Source organism: Lagenorhynchus albirostris, chromosome 17 (assembly GCF_949774975.1).
Source record: "Lagenorhynchus albirostris chromosome 17, mLagAlb1.1, whole genome shotgun sequence".
NCBI lineage: Eukaryota > Metazoa > Chordata > Mammalia > Artiodactyla > Delphinidae > Lagenorhynchus > Lagenorhynchus albirostris.
The window spans coordinates 57,400,014-57,416,070 of record NC_083111.1 but is presented as its reverse complement, the minus strand read 5'-3'; the positions used below and the strand labels follow the sequence as shown (position 1 = coordinate 57,416,070).

At 37.1% G+C, this 16,057-nt stretch overlaps 1 protein-coding gene across 3 annotated transcripts in view; it reads left to right on the top strand.

The window, feature by feature from the left end:
• The window catches only part of CSMD3 (CUB and Sushi multiple domains 3), a 1,076,690-nt gene that overhangs the window by 660,250 nt on the left and 400,383 nt on the right, over positions 1-16,057 (top strand). The gene's annotated exons all lie outside the window — the stretch shown is intronic.

The following is a 16,057-nucleotide window of genomic DNA, read 5'->3' as shown; positions in this document are numbered from 1 at the left end:
TTGGTCAGTCAAGTTTTTTTTTCCTTAGGATAATTAGTATTACTGATCAAATAATCTATATCCTAAAAGATTATAATATTGACTATTAAAAATTTAAAAGAATGAATCTTCTGACTTGTGATTGGATCACTATTCTGAAATCCAAATAGAAATATCTATATAATTTTTCAATTATATTGTTGACCACTCTCATCTCCCAACCTTTTCTTAAAAAAAAAAAAAAGAACTCCTGTAAACATTATAGTAAACATATAAATATATATATAATTTCAGCAAAATTATGCTCTGATGATTGAATTTTATAAATATAACATGATCTTTCCCTGATTAAAGAGTTCCTTCATTGAATTAATCTATTCATGCTAGTGTAAAAACTTGAGAGGAAAACAGATTCTATTTTGACAGATATAAAATATTAAACATTTTACATGAGGTCACTCTGCTTTATTATGACCTACACAACTTTACTATGACTATATTAGTTTGCTAGGGCTGCCATAACAGTGTAACAGACTGAGTGGCTTAAATAACAGAAATTTATTTCCTCATAGTTCTAAAGTCTAGAAGTCTGAGATCAAGGTGTCAACAGGGTTGTCTTCTGTGGTTTTAGTCATTGGCTAATAGATGGCTGTCCTTTTCCTGTGTCTTCACATAGTCTTCCCTCTGTGTGTGTTTGTTTCCTAATCTCTTATAAGGACACAAGTCATGTTGGGTTAGGGTCCACCCATATAATCTCATTTTACCTTAATTACCTCATTAAAAGACTTTCTCCAAATACAGTCACATTCTGAGGTACTAGGGAGTTAGGACTTCAACGTATAAATTTTAGGGGACATGATTCAGCCCATAATAATAACCTACACATTAAGAAAATGGTTTTATTTAGAATAATTTGGCAGAGTTTTTGTTGTTATGTTAAAAACATATTCTTTATTCAGTGGTTGACATAGCCTGTGTTGCCATAGTAATTTTAGAGAAGCTTGAAAAGCATCTTATTTATTCAGAATCAAATCTTTGTCAGATAACATTTTTCCATTAATGTGGGACCCAAATTAACCAACCTTACTGTATTACACAGAATTCTACTTGGTTTGGAGTATACCATGTAATATAATATTACTGGATCATATCATTGAATAATTTAAAAACTTATACTGATTTGTGTCAATAAGACAGATTTATAATGTATTTTTAATTTGTTAAATTTAGAGTATCACATTTGAAGGATTAGCATATCTGTCAGGTTATCACAGTTGATCTCATATTTTTTAAAACTGCATGTATTATAGGTTTAAGTACATGATTTTAGTATTTCCAGTTTTGGACTTAACATTATTTTGTATCAGGAGTTATGATGTTAAGGTAATTAAAACATCTTATATTTGCATAATTCATAACATTTATATCCATATAATTCTCACTGATCATCATCCTTCAATATCTAAATAAAAAGTTGAGCCCCATCTCAGTTACAAAGGTAAGTCTAGGCCCTGTTTATATTTTCAGAGCTTTCCTGGGGATGCTTTTCTTCACTTCTGACTTTGAATTCCTGCTTTTAGAGTCATCTCTGTTGTGAGATCCAGAGGCTGCTACCCTTTCTCAACTCCTTAGTCTGCTCTTTATTTGGATTACTTGCCTTCATTCTCACAAAAACCTTAGAACAAGGGATAACCAAAGAGGATTATTGCACAATCCAGAATAATTTAAGATTAAATAAACCTTCACTGTCCTAAAATTTTCCTGGTAATTCCCATCACTGGAACGATTGCATCTCTCTCTCCAGTTCCCTCTCCTTAGCCCAGACCCTTCCCCATCTCTATCTAGTCTTTTCCCTATCAGGATCTTCAGCCCTCATTTCCCTACTCCCTAGTCGCCCACTCCAGTATGTAAAGGGTGAGTCTCAAAGTACCTGTTACTTAAGCAGAGCAATTTAGCTATTTGTTGCTCTGAGCTCCCAACTCGGTGATGGATGGGATGATAGGGATGAATTTTGCCTTTCTTTCCAAACATGCAGATTAAGATTTTTTTTCCCCTAAATCAGAAATCAGTTCTACCAAGAATTCACCCTTTCTCCACCTCCCAGATGACTCAAATTGTAGCCAACTTTAAATTTCAAAAAAAAGTTATATTCAATTTAGAAGCATTACATAAGCATAAAATAATATGAGGAAATTGTGTAATTAACAAAGTGCATTATTGTATTAAAAAGCATTCCCTGTTTGAAAATGATAGTCATTAACCATCACTAAATAAATAACCTCTGATATCCTTCAGCCTTAGGTAGGCTATCTATTGATAGAATTGCCTACCTGAGAAGCAGTTAGATTGCAAAGCAATAGTTGTAATTCAGACCACCACACTTGTGAATTTTGATTTTCAACTTTTATTTGGAGTCACTATTTTCTCTGCCCAAAGTTCTTAATATGTATGGCCTATCTCTCCCAACGTGTAGTTACATGGGCCTCTTTGCTATCTTGTTTAGATACCATCAGACTTCTCCAAAGTGAATTAATGTGCACTGTACAGGCAGTGCTCGATGTCAGACCATTCCAAATTTACCTTCCATGGGAAAAAATCTTTCCAGCCATTTTTTTTAAACATCTTTATTGGAGTATAATTGCTTTATGATGGTGTGTTAGTTTCTGCTGTATAACAAAGAAAATCAGCTATATGTATACATATATCCCCATATCCCCTCCCTCTTGCAAATCCCTCCCACCCTCCCTATCCCACCCCTCTAGGTGATCACAAAGCACCAAGCTGATCTCCCTGTGCTATGTATCTGCTAATTCCCACTAGCTATCTATTTTACATTTGGTATTGTGTATATGTCAGTGCTACTTGCACAGTTCGTCCCAGGTTACCCTTCCCCTTTCCCGTGTCCTCAAGTCCATTTTCTGTGTTTACGTCTTTATTCCTGTCTTGCCCCTAGGTTCATGAGAAAAATTTCTTTTCTTTTTTGTTTTTTTTTTTAGATTCTATATGTATGGGTTAGCATACGGTATTTGTTTTTCTCTTTGTGACTTACTTCACTCTGTATGACGTTATCTAGGTCCATCCACCTCACTACAAATAACTCTATTTTGTTTCTTTTTATGGCTGAGTAATATTCCATTGTATATATGTGCCATATCTTCTTTATCCATTCATCTGTCGATGGACACCTAGGTCGCTTCCATGTCCTGGCTATTGTAAACAGTGCTGCAATGAACATTGTGGTACATGACTCTTTCTGAATTATGGTTTTCTCAGGGTATATGCCCAGTAGTGGGATTGCTAGGTCGTATGATAGCTATATTTCTAGCTTTTAAGTAACCTCCATACTGTTCTCCACAGCGTCTGTGACAATTGACATTCCTACCAACAGTGCAAGAGGGTTCCCTTTTCTCCACACCCTCTCCAGCATTTATTGTTTCTAGATTTTTTGATGATGGCCATTCTGACAAGTGTGAGGTGATATCTCATTGTAGTTTTGATTTGCATTTCTCTAATGATTAATGATGTTGAGCATTCTTTCATGTGTTTGTTGGCAATCTGTATATCTTCTTTGGAGAAATGTCTATTTAGGTCTTCTGCCCATTTTTGGATTGGGTTGTTTGTGTTTTTGCTGTTGAGCTGCATGAGCTGCTTGTAAATTTTGGAGATTAAGCCTTTGTCAGTTGCTTCATTTGCAAATATTTTCTCCCATTCTGAGGGTTGTCTTTTCTTCTTGTTTATGGTTTCCTTTGTTGTGCAAAACCTTTTAAGTTTCATTAGGTCCCATTTGTTTATTTTTGTTTTTATTTCCATTTCTCTAGGAGATAGGTCAAAAAGGATCTTGCTGTGATTTATGTGAAAGAGTGTTCTTCGTATGTTTTCCTCTAAGAGTTGTATAGTGTCTGCCCCTACATTTAGGTCTTTAATCTATTTCTGAGTTTATTTTTGTGTATGGTGTTAGGGAGTGTTCTAATTTCATTCTTTTACATGCAGGTGTCCAGTTTTCCCAGCACCACTTATTGAAGAGACTGTCTTTTCTGCATTGTATAGTCTTGCCTCCTTTATCAAAGATAAGATGACCATATGTACATGGATTTATCTCTGGGCTTTCCTGTTTTGTTGATCTACATTTCTGTTTTTGTGCCAGTACCATCTGTCTTGATTACTGTAGCTTTGTAGTATAGTCTGAATTCAGGGAGTTTGATTCCTCCAACTCCGTTTTTCTTTCTCAGGATTGCTTTGGCTCCTCAGGTCTTTTGTGTTTCCATACAAATTGTCAAATATTTTGTTCTAATTGTGTGAAAAATGCCATCGGTAGTTTGGTAGGAATTTCATTGAATCTGTAGATTGCTTTGGGTTGTAGAGTCATTTTCACAGTGTTGATTCTTCCAATCCAAGAACATGGTATACCTCTACATCTGTTTGTATAATCTTTAATTTCTTTCATCAGTGTCTTATAGTTTTATGCATATAGGTCTTTGGTCTCCTTAGGTAGGTTTATTCCTAGATACACTATTCTTTTTGTTGCAATGGTAAATGGGAGTGTTTCCTTAATTTCTCTTGCATATTTTTCATCATTAGTGTATAGGAATGCAAGAGATTTCTTTGCATTAATTTTGTATCCTGCTACTTTACCAAATTAATTGATTAGCTTTAGTAGTTTTCTGGTAGCATGTTTAGGATTCTGTATGTATAATATCATATCATCTGCAAACAGTGACAATTTTACTTCTTCTTTCCCGATTTGGATTCCTTTTATTTCTTCTTCTTCTCTGATTGCTGTGGCTAAAACTTCCAAAACTATGTTGAATAATAGTGGTGAGAGTGGGCATGCTTGTCTTTGTTCCTGATTTTAAAGGAAACGGTTTCAGTTTTTCACCATTGAGAACGATGTTGGCTCTGGGTTTGTCATACATGGCCTTTATTATGTTGAGGTAAGTTCCCTCTATGCCTACTTTCTGGAGAGTTTTTATCGTAAATGGGTGTTGAATTTTGTCAAAATTTTTTCCTGCATCTATTGAGTAATCATATCGTTTTTCTCCTTCAGTTTGTTAATATGGTTTATCACATTGATTGATTTGCATATATTGAAGAATATTTGCGTTCTTGGGATAAACCCCACTTGATCATGGTATATGATCCTTTTAATGTGCTGTTCGATTCTGTTTGCTAGTATTTTGATGAGGATTTTTGCATCTATGTTCATCAGTGATATTGGTCTGTAGTTTTCTTTTTTTGTGATCTCTTTTTCTGGTTTTGGTATCAGGGTGATGGTGGCCTCGTAGAATGAGTTTAGGGGTGTTCCTCCCTCTGCTATATTTTGGAAGAGTTTGAGAGGGATAGGTGTTATCTCTTCTCTAAATGTTTGATAGAATTCACATGCGAAGCCATCTTGTCCTGGTCTTTGTTTGTTGGAACGTTTTTAATCACAGTCTCAATTTCAGTGCTTCTGATTCGTCTGTTTATATTTTCTGTTTCTTCCTGGTTTAGTCTCAGAAGGTTGTGCTTTTCTAAGAATGTGTCCATTTCTTCCAGGTTGTCATTTTATTGGCATAGAGTTACTTGTAGTAATCCCTTATGATTCTTTGTATTTCTGCATTGTCAGTTGTTAGTTCTTCTTTTTCATTTCTAATTCTATTGATTTGAGTCTTCTCCCTTTTTTTCTTCATGAGCCTGGCTAATGGTTTATCAGTTTTGCTTATCTTCTCAAAGAACCAGCTTTTAGTTTTATTGATCTTTGCTACTGTTTCCTTCATTTCTTCTTCATTTATTTTTGATCTGATCTTTATGATTTCTTTCCTTCTGCTAACTTTGTGGGTTTTTTGTTATTTTTATAACTGCTTTAGGTGTAAGGTTAGGTTGTTTATTTTTTTTGATTCTTGAGGTAGGATTGCATTGCTATAAGCTTCCCTCTTAGAACTGCTTTTGCTGGGTCCCATAGGTTTGGGGACATCGTGTTTTTATTGTCATTTGTTTCTAGGTAGGTTTGATATCCTCTTTGATTTCATCAGTGATCTCTTGGTAATTTAGTAGTGTATTGTTTAGCCACCACGTGTTTGTATTTTTTACAGTTTTTTTCCTATAATTGATATCTAGCCTCATAGCATTGTGGTCAGAAAAGATACTTGATACGATTTCAATTTTCTTAAATTTACCAAGGCCTGATTTGTGATCCTATATATGCTCTCGGGCTTCCCTGGTGGCGCCGTGGTTGAGAGTCCACCTGCCAATGCAGGGGACACGGGTTCGTGCCCCAGTCCGGGAAGATCCCACATGCTGCAGAACGGCTGGGCCTGTGAGCCATGGCCGCTTATCTTGCGCGTCTGGAGCCTGTGCTCCACAATGGGAGAAGCCACAACAGTGAGAGGCCCATGTACAGCAAAAAAAATATATATATATATATATATGTATATATGTATATATGCTCTCTCCTGGGGAATGTTCCATGAGCACTTGACAAGAAAGTGTATTCTGTTGTTTTTGGATGGAATGTCCTATAAATATCAGTTAAGTCCACCTTGTTTAATGTGTCATTTAAAGCTTGTGTTTCCTTATCTATTTTCATTTTGGTTGATACCTCCATTAGTGAAAGTGGGATGTTAAAGTCCCCTACTATTATTGTGTTACTGTTCATTTCCCCTTTTATGGCTGTTAGCATTTGCCTTATGTATTGAGGTGCTTCTATATTGGGTGCATAAATATTTACAATTGTTATATCTTCTTCCTGGATTGATCCCTTGATCATTATGTACTGTCCTTCTTTGTCTCTCGTAATAGTCTTTATTTTAAAGTCTATTTTGTCTGATGTGAGAATTGCTACTCCAGCTTTCTTTTGATTTCCATTTGCATGGAATATCTTTTTCCATCCCCTCACTTTCAGTCTGAATGTGTCCCTAGGTCAGAAATGGGTCTCTTGTAGACAGCATATAGTCAGGTATTTTTTTTTTTGTATCCATTCATGGAGTCTATGTCTCTAGATGGAGCATTTAATCCATTTACATTTAAGGTAGTGATTGATATGTATGTTCTTATTACCATTTTTTAAATTGTTTTGGGTTTGTTTTTGTAGGTCTTTTCCTTCTCTTGTGTTTCCTGCCTGGAAAAGTTCCTTTAGCATTTGTTTTAAAGCTGGTTTGATGGTGCTGAATTCTCTTAACTTTTACTTGTCTGTAAAGGTTTTAATTTCTGCATCAAATCTGAATGAGATCCTTGCTGGGTAGAGTAATCTTGGTTGTAGGTTTTTCCCTTTCATCACTTTCAGTATGTCCTGTCACTCCCTTCTGGCTTGCAGAGTTTCTGCTGAAAGATCAGCTGTTAACCTTATGGGGATTCCCTTGTATGTTATTTGTTGCTTTTCCCTTGCTGCTTTTAATATTGTTTCTTTGTATTTAATTTTTGATAGTTGATTACTATGTGTCTCCGCATGTTTCTCCTTGGATTTATCCTATATGGGACTTTCTGCACTTCCTGCCTTGATTGACTATTTCCTTTCCCATATTAGGGAAGTTTTCAACTATAATCTCTTCAAATATTTTCTCAGTCCCTTTCGTTTTCTCTTCTTCTGGGACCCCTATAATTACAATCTTGGTACGTTTAATGCTGTCCCAGAGGTCTCTGATACTATCCTCAATTCTTTTCAATCTTTTCTTAATTTCCACTATTTTATCTTCCAGATCACTTATCCATTCTTCTGCCTCAGTTTTTCTACTATTGATACCTTCTAGAGAATTTTTAATTTCATTTATTGTGTTGTTCATCATTATTTGTTTGCTCTTTAGCTCTTCTATATCCTTATTAAACATTTCTTGTATTTTCTCCATTCTATTTCCAAGATTTTGGATCATCTTTACTCTCATTACTCTGAATTCTTTTTCAAGTAGACTGCCTATTTCCTATTCATTTTTTTGGTCTCGTGGGTTTTTATCTTGCTCCTTCATGTACTGCATAGTCCTCTGTCTTCCCATTTTTCTTAACTTACTGTATTTGGGGTCTCCTTTTCGCAGGCTGCAGGTTTGTAGTTCCTGTTGTTTTTGGTGTCTGCCCACTGTGGGTATGTTTGATTCAGTGGGTTGTGTAGGCTTCCTGGTGGAGAGAACTGGTGCCTGTGTTCTGTTGGATGAGGCTGGAGTTTGTTTTTCTGGTGGGCAGGACCACATCCAGTGGTGTGTTTTGGTGTGCCTGTGAACTTAGTATGATTTTAGGCAGCCTTTCTGCTAATGGGTGGGGTTGTGTTCCTGTCTTGCTAGTCGTTTGGCATGGGGTGTCCAGTGCTGGAGCTTGCTGGCCACTGGGTGGAGCTGGGTCTTAGCATTGAGACAGAGATCTCTTGGGAGAGCTCTCGCCAATTTATTCTACTTGGGACCAAAGGGTCTCTTGTGGTCCAATGTCCTGAACTCGGCTCTCCCACCTCAGAGCTTCAGGCCTGACACCCAGCTGGAACACCAAGACCCTGTCAGCCACACGACTCAGTCTGCTGTCCTGTCACGAAGTCACCTGAGGTCCAGGCGTCCTGTCAATGTCTCCTCTCCTTGGGTCCCAGAGACACCTTAGGGGCCGCCTCCTGTCAGGGGCTTCCAGGTCAGATGCAGTCGCCTGAGGGCTGGGCGTTGTATCTGAGTCATGCAGGACGCTGAGCACTAGCCTTCTCTGCACCAGTAGCGTTGGGGGCTTTGGCTGGCGTCTGTGGCCCAGGTTACTGCTTCCACCCAGGTTTACATGTGGGCCTCAGGTTTACAACTTCAGGATTCTCCAAACTTTTTTCTTTTCCTCTGTGCTCAGTCTAGTTCCACTTGGTCATAGGGGGCTGCGTTCAGAGGCCTCGCCTCCTGCACTTAAGACCAGAGTTTCTCGTGAGCACAAAAGCATTTCTTTCCAGTTCTTGAAGATTGGCTCTATTAGGTCACTCTTCTGATTCTCAGCAAGGCTACTCACTGCTCCAGTAGACGGCTCATTCCAGCCATTTTTATAAGATGCAGTGCTAGAGAGAAAAACCTTTTAATCTCTATGCATATGGTTTACGTAGTACTTTTTTCTCTGCCACTTTCTTATTCTCTTATCTGTTTCCTGAGACACAGATCTTTTAAATTAGGCTGGAAGCAAGAGAGTCAAATTGAAAAGTGATTTTCACTGTTAGGGTTTGTGCAGAGCAACAGAAAACAGTTCTGTACATTGAACCATAACAGGCCTGGGGTGAGAAATGATTCTCAGAGTCCAAAGATTTTGGCTTCTCCCATTAGCATCACTGAATAGGACTTGTCAACTGTGCCTCTTTTCTTAATCCCTAAATTACGTGCTCAAGTATATTACAAATCTCCTAGCTCCTTCACTTCCTTGATACCAATAATTTTTTTTTCAGCTGTTCCTTGTTAATTAGCCCAAACACTGGAAGAATCAAGAGTTAGAATGCTTTATGTATTTATTGATGGTATTTTCACTAACTTAGACAAGGCACAGCTGTTTCAGTATATTTCTTTTGAATCATACTTTCTGCTAAGATAAATAAAGTCCCAAATTCTTTTAAATGTTCTAAACAGAAATGTTTGTTTGGGGGTTTGAATCCTCCATTTGCCCTTCACACACACACAAGCCCATAAGATTCTTGAGTTTGAGCTATTTGAAGGGAAAATTATTTAAAAAATTTCCATTTCTTTTTTATCTAAAGACCCTTAAGGGTGTGAGATATTGCTTTAGGTCTGCCCATACTCTATGTGCTCTGTCAGAAACTTTGTTTAAAGTAATTCACATTTAAAAACAGCTGTTATGTGGTTAGAAGTAGCTCTGTAGCAAAACAATGAGCAACAATGTTCATCAAGTTAAAAATTATAAATGAGAATTTTATCCATTAGGTGGTATCATAAAATAGTCACTTTGAAATCAGAAATATGTACATCTAACACCTCCTTATTTAGTGACCTTATAATATCTTGGTGCTTCATTTCCCCCTTAAGATTGTTTTGAGAAAAAAATATCATCTTTAAAGTATCCATCAAGAATTATGTTCTTAAAAAAACTAGTTCCCTTCTGATTTCCAGCCGAGCTCTTATAAGGACACTGGTTGCGAACTCTTTAATAGTTCCTCTCATCCTGAGAATATTTTTTTATAGAATTTATTTCCAAATAATGGATTGTATTTATTGCAGAGTAACATCATTTGCTTTCTACTATTCATGAATAACCTAAATTAATTAGGTTGAAAATGAAATTTAAAAAATTAGATAATATAATTAAGGTGGCTACATAGCTATTTTGCAGGGTTTTTTTATATTCTCAAATGTCATGATTGCTTAGAATTAATCTACAGAAAAAAACCCACTAAAAACGTTACAAATATATTAGCCATTAGTTGGCTTCTTGAGGTTATCTCAAGTAGCTTAAGTCAATAAAATCTTAAGAATTACAATTTCCTATCAAATGCACAACAAAATAACACCACCACCAACGGACATTTGTGTTTTCATTGTTTATGTCTTCTTAACATAGCCAAATTGTTGTCTTATTCTCAGATTTGCAGAGGAATTTTTGCTTTGTTTCTTCCCTCACTTCTTAAAGTTTCTCATTATATGGCAGCTCCTAACTGAATTCATTTTACTAGTAATAATCCTAAACCTGTCTTTCTAGTCACTTTCCTGTCCTTATCTCCTTGTCCACAAACTATCAGTATCAGTCTTCCTGAGTGCAGCTTTTAAAATGAGAACTATTTCAGTTTAGTCAGAATGGTTTTGAATTACACAAACAACATTTTAAAAGACACCAGAAATTGAGTAAGAATAGATTCAATTTCATTTTTAATATCATCTAGTGGCTCCATAACATTCGTTTACGATAAACAATAATGTCATAAACAAATGAACACTAGATTGAGGCAATTCATGAGAAATTTGTACAACTATCTTAAAATACAAAGTGAAAGAGATTCAAATTATTGTGTAACTCTAGTCCATTTCCCCTGTTATTATAATGTATTTTTATTGTTCCTTGAGGCAAATCTGTGATGATTTTCTTTTCAAAGATTCACTCCTACTGAACAGTGTTCTCTGTATCACCATTTAATGTTGCTATTCTATTAAGAATTAAGTCTCTTTATGTTTCAGTTCAAAGTAATCCCTGACTCTTCTGTGCACTTTAATTTGGTTGTTATCAACTGACTAGCTACCAAAGTGAAACTCCAATTTCAATACTACAATAGGGGGGAGATTGGTTCAAGATAGCAGAGAAGGATGTGCTCTCACTCCCTCGTATAAGAACGCCAGAATCACAACTAACTGCTGAACAATAATCAACAGGAAGACACTGGAACTCACCAAAAAAGATACCCCACATCCAAACAGAGGAGAAGCCACAATGAGACAATAGGAGGGGCACAATCACAATAAAATCAAATCCCATAACTGCTGGGTGGGTGACTCACAAACTGGAGAACACTTATACCACAGAAGTCCATCCACTGGAGTGAAAGTTCTGAGCCCCACATCAGGCTTTTCAATCTAGGGATCCAGCAATGGGAGGAGGAATTCCTAGAGTATCAGACTTTGAAGGCTAGGAGGAATTGATTGCAGGACTTCAACAGGACTGGGGGAAACACAGACTCCATTCTTGGAGGGCACATACAAAGTAGTGTGCTCATCAGGACCCAGGGGATGGAACAGTGACGCCATAGGAGACTGAACCAGACCTACTTGCTAGTGTTGGAGGGTCTCCTGCAGGCATGGGGGCTGGCTGTGTGTCACCATGAGGGCAAGGACACTGGCAGGAGAAGTTCTGGGAAGTACTCTTTGGCGTGAGCCCTCCCAGAGTCTGCCATTAGCCCCAACAAAGAGCCCGGTTAGGCTCCAGTGTTGGGTCACCTTGGACCAAACAACCAACAGGGAGGGAACCCAGCCCCATCCATCAGCAGACAAGTAGATTAAAGTTTTACTGAGCTCTGCCCACCAAAGAAACAGCCAGCTCTACCCACCAGGAGTCCCTCCCATCGGGAAACTTGCACAAGCCTCTTAGATAACCTCATCCACCAGAGGGCAGCCAGCAGAAGCAAGAAGATCTAGAATCCTGCAGCCTGTGGAACAAAACCTACATTCACAGAAAGACAGACAATATGAAAAGGCAGAGGGCTACATACCAGGTGAAGGAACAAGGTAAAACCCTAGAAAAACAACTAAATGCAGTGGAGATAGGCAACCTTCCAGAAAAAGAATTCAGAATAATGATACTAAAGATGATCCAGGAAAGAGAATGGAGGCAAATATCGAGAAGATGCAAGAAATGTTTAACAAAGATCTAGAAGAATTAAAGAACAAACAAACAGAGATGAACAACACAATAACTGAAATGAAAAATACATGAGAAGGAATCAATAGCAGAATAACTGAGGCAGAAGAACGGATAAGTGACCTGGAAGACAGAATGGTGGAATTCACTGCTGCAGAACACAATAAAGACAAAAGAATGAAAAGAAATGAAGACAGCCTCAGACACCTCTGGGACAACATTAAACACAACAGCATTCACATTAAAGGGGTCCCAGAAGGAGAAGAAAGGACCAGAGAAAATACTTGAAGAGATTATACTGGAAAACTTCCCTAACATGGGAAAGGAAATAGCCACCCAAGTCCAGGAAGCAAAGAGAGTCCCATACAGGATAAACCCAAGGAGAAACATGCTGAGACACATAGTAATCAAATTGGCAGAAATTAAAGACAAAGAAAAATTATTGAAAGCAGCAAGGGAAAAATGACAAATAACATACAAGGGAACTCCCATAAGGTTTACACCTGATTTCTCAGCAGAAACTCTACAACCAGATGGGAGTGGCATGATGTACTTAAAGTGATGAAAGGGAAGAACCTTCAACCAAGATTACTCTACCCAGCAAGGATCGCATTCAGATTCAACAGAGAAATCAAAAGCTTTGCAGACAAGCAAAAGCTAAGAGAATTCAGCACCACCAAATGAGCTCTACAACAAATGCTAAAGGAACTTCTCTAAGTGGGAAACACAAGAGAAGAAAAGGACCTAAAATAACAAACCCAAAACAATTAAGTAAATGGTAATAGGAACATACACATCAAGAATTACCTTAAACGTGAAGAGATTAAATGCTCCAACCAAAAGACACAGGCTTGCTGAATGGATACAAAAACAAGACCCATTAATATGCTGTCTACAATAGACCCACTTCAGACCTAGGGACACATTCAGACTGAAAGTGAGGGGATGGAAAAAGATATTCCATGCAAATGGAAATCCAAAGAAAGCTGGAGTAGCAAGACTCATATCAGTTAAAATAGACTTTAAAATAAAGAATGTTACAAGAGACAAGGAAGGACATTACATAATGATCAATGTGTCAATCCAAGAAGATATAAAAATTATAAATATATATGCACCGAACATAAGAGCACCTCAATACATAAGGCAACTGCTGACAGCTATAAAAGAGGAAATCGACAGTAACACAATAATAGTGGGGGATTTTAACACCTCACTTACACCAATGGAAAGGTCATCCAAGCAGAAAATTGAGAAGGAAACACAAGGGCTTCCCTGGTGGTGCAGTGGTTGAGAGTCCGCCTGCCGATGCAGGGGACACGGTTTCGGTCCGGGAAGATCCCACATTCTGTGGAGAGGCTGGGCCCGTGAGCCATGGCCGCTGAGCCTGGGCATCCAGAACCTGTGCTCCGCAATGGGAGAGGCCACAACAGTGAGAGGCCTGCGAACTGTGAAAAAAAAAAAAGGAAACACAGTCTTTAAATGACACAGTAGACCAGATAGATTTAATTGATATTTGTAGGAAATTCCATCCAAAAACAGCATATTACACTTTCTTCTCAAGTGTGCATGGAACATTCTCCAGCATAGATCACATCTTGTGTCACAAATAAACCCTCAGTAAATTTAAGAAAATTGAAATCATATCAAGCATCTTTTCTGACCACAACGCTATGAGATTAGAAATAAATTACAGGAAAAAAAAAACGTTAAAAGCACAAACACATGGAGGCTAAACAATACGTTACTAAATAACCAAGAGATCACTGAAGAAATCAAAGAGGAAATCAAAAAATACCTAGAGACAAATGACAATGAAAACACATCAATACAAAACCTATGAGATGCAGCAAAAGCAGTTCTAAGAGGGAAGTTTATAGCCATACAAGCCTACCTCAAAAAATAAGAAAAATCGCAAATAAACAATTAACATTACACCTAAAGGAACCAGAGAAAGAAGAACAAAGAAAATCCAAAGTTAGCAGAAGGAAAGAAATCATCAGTTTCAGAGCAGAAATAAATGAAATAGAAGCAAAAATACAATAGCAAAGATCAATAAAACTAAAACCTGGTTCTTTGAGAAGATAAAACTGATAAACCCATAGCCAGACTCATCAAGAAAAAGAGGGAGAGGACTCAAATTAATAAAATTAGAAATGAAAAAGGAGAAATCACAACTGACACTGCAGAAATATAAAAGATTATAAGAGATTACTACAAGCAACTCTGTGCCAATAAAATGGACAACGTGGAAGAAATGGACAAATTCTTAGAAATGTATGACCTTCCAAGACTGAACCAGGAAGGAACAGAAAATATGAACAGACCAATCAGAAGTAATGAAATTGAAACTGTTATTAAAAATGTTCCAACAAACAAAAGTCCAGGACCAGATGGCTTCACAGGTGAATTCTATCAATCATTTAGACAAGAGCTAACACCTAGCCTTCTCAAACTCTTCCAAAAAATTGCAGAGGAAGGAATACTCCCAAACTCATTCTGTGAGTCCACCATCACCCTGGTAACAAAACAAGACATAGATACTACAAAAAAAGAAAATTACAAACCAGTATGACTGATGAATATAGGTGCAATAATCCTCAACAAAATACTAGCAAACAGAATCCAACAAGACATTAAAAGGATCATACACCATGATCAATTGGGATTCATCACAGGGATGCAAGGATTCTTCAATATACGCAAACCAATCAATGTGATACACCATATTAACAAATTGAAGAAGAAAAACCACATGATCATCTCAATAGATGCAGAAAAAGCTTTTGACAAAATTCAGCACCCATTGATGATAAAAAAACTCTCCAGAAAGTGGGCATATAGGGAACCTACCTCAGCATAATAAAGGCAATATACGACAAACCCACAGCAAACATCATTCTAAATTGTGAAAAACTGAAAACATTTCCTCTAAGATCAGGAACAAGACAAGGATGTCCACTCTCACCACTATTATTCAACATTGTTTTGGAGGTCCAAGCCATGGCAATCAGAGAAGAAAAAGAAATAAAAGGAATCCAAATTGGAAAAGAAGAAGTAAAACTGTCACTGTTTGCAGATGACATGATGATACTATACATAGAGAATGCTAAAGATGCCACCAGAAAACTACTAGAGGTAATCAATGAATGTGGTAAAGTTACAGGATACAAAATTAATGCATAGAATTCTCTTGCATTCCTATACACTATGGATGAAAAACATGAACGAGAAATTAAGGAATCACTCCCATTTACCATTGCAACAAAAAGAATAAAATACCTAGGAATCTACATAAGGAGACAAAAGACCTATATGCATAAAACTATAAGACACTGATGAAAGAAATTAAAGATTATACAAACAGATGTAGAGATATACCATGTTCTTGTATTGGAAGAATCAATTTTGTGAAAATGACTATACTACCCAAAGCAATCTACAGATTCAATGCAATCTCTATCAAATTACCAATGGCATTTTTCACAAAACTAGAACAAACAATCTTAAAATTTGTATGGAGACACAGAAGACCCTGAATAGCCAAAGCAGTCTTGAGGGGAAAAAATGGAGCTGGAACAATGAGACTCGCTGACTTCAGACTATACTACAAAGCTACAGTAATCAAAACAATATGTTACTGGCACAAAAACAGAAATATAAATCAATGGAACAGGCTAGAAAGCCCAGAGATAAACCCACGCACCTATGGTAAACTAATCTATGACAAAGGAGGCAGGTATATACAATGGAGAAAAGACAGTCTCTTCAATAATTGGTGCTGGGAAAATTGGACAGCTACATGTAAAAGAATGAA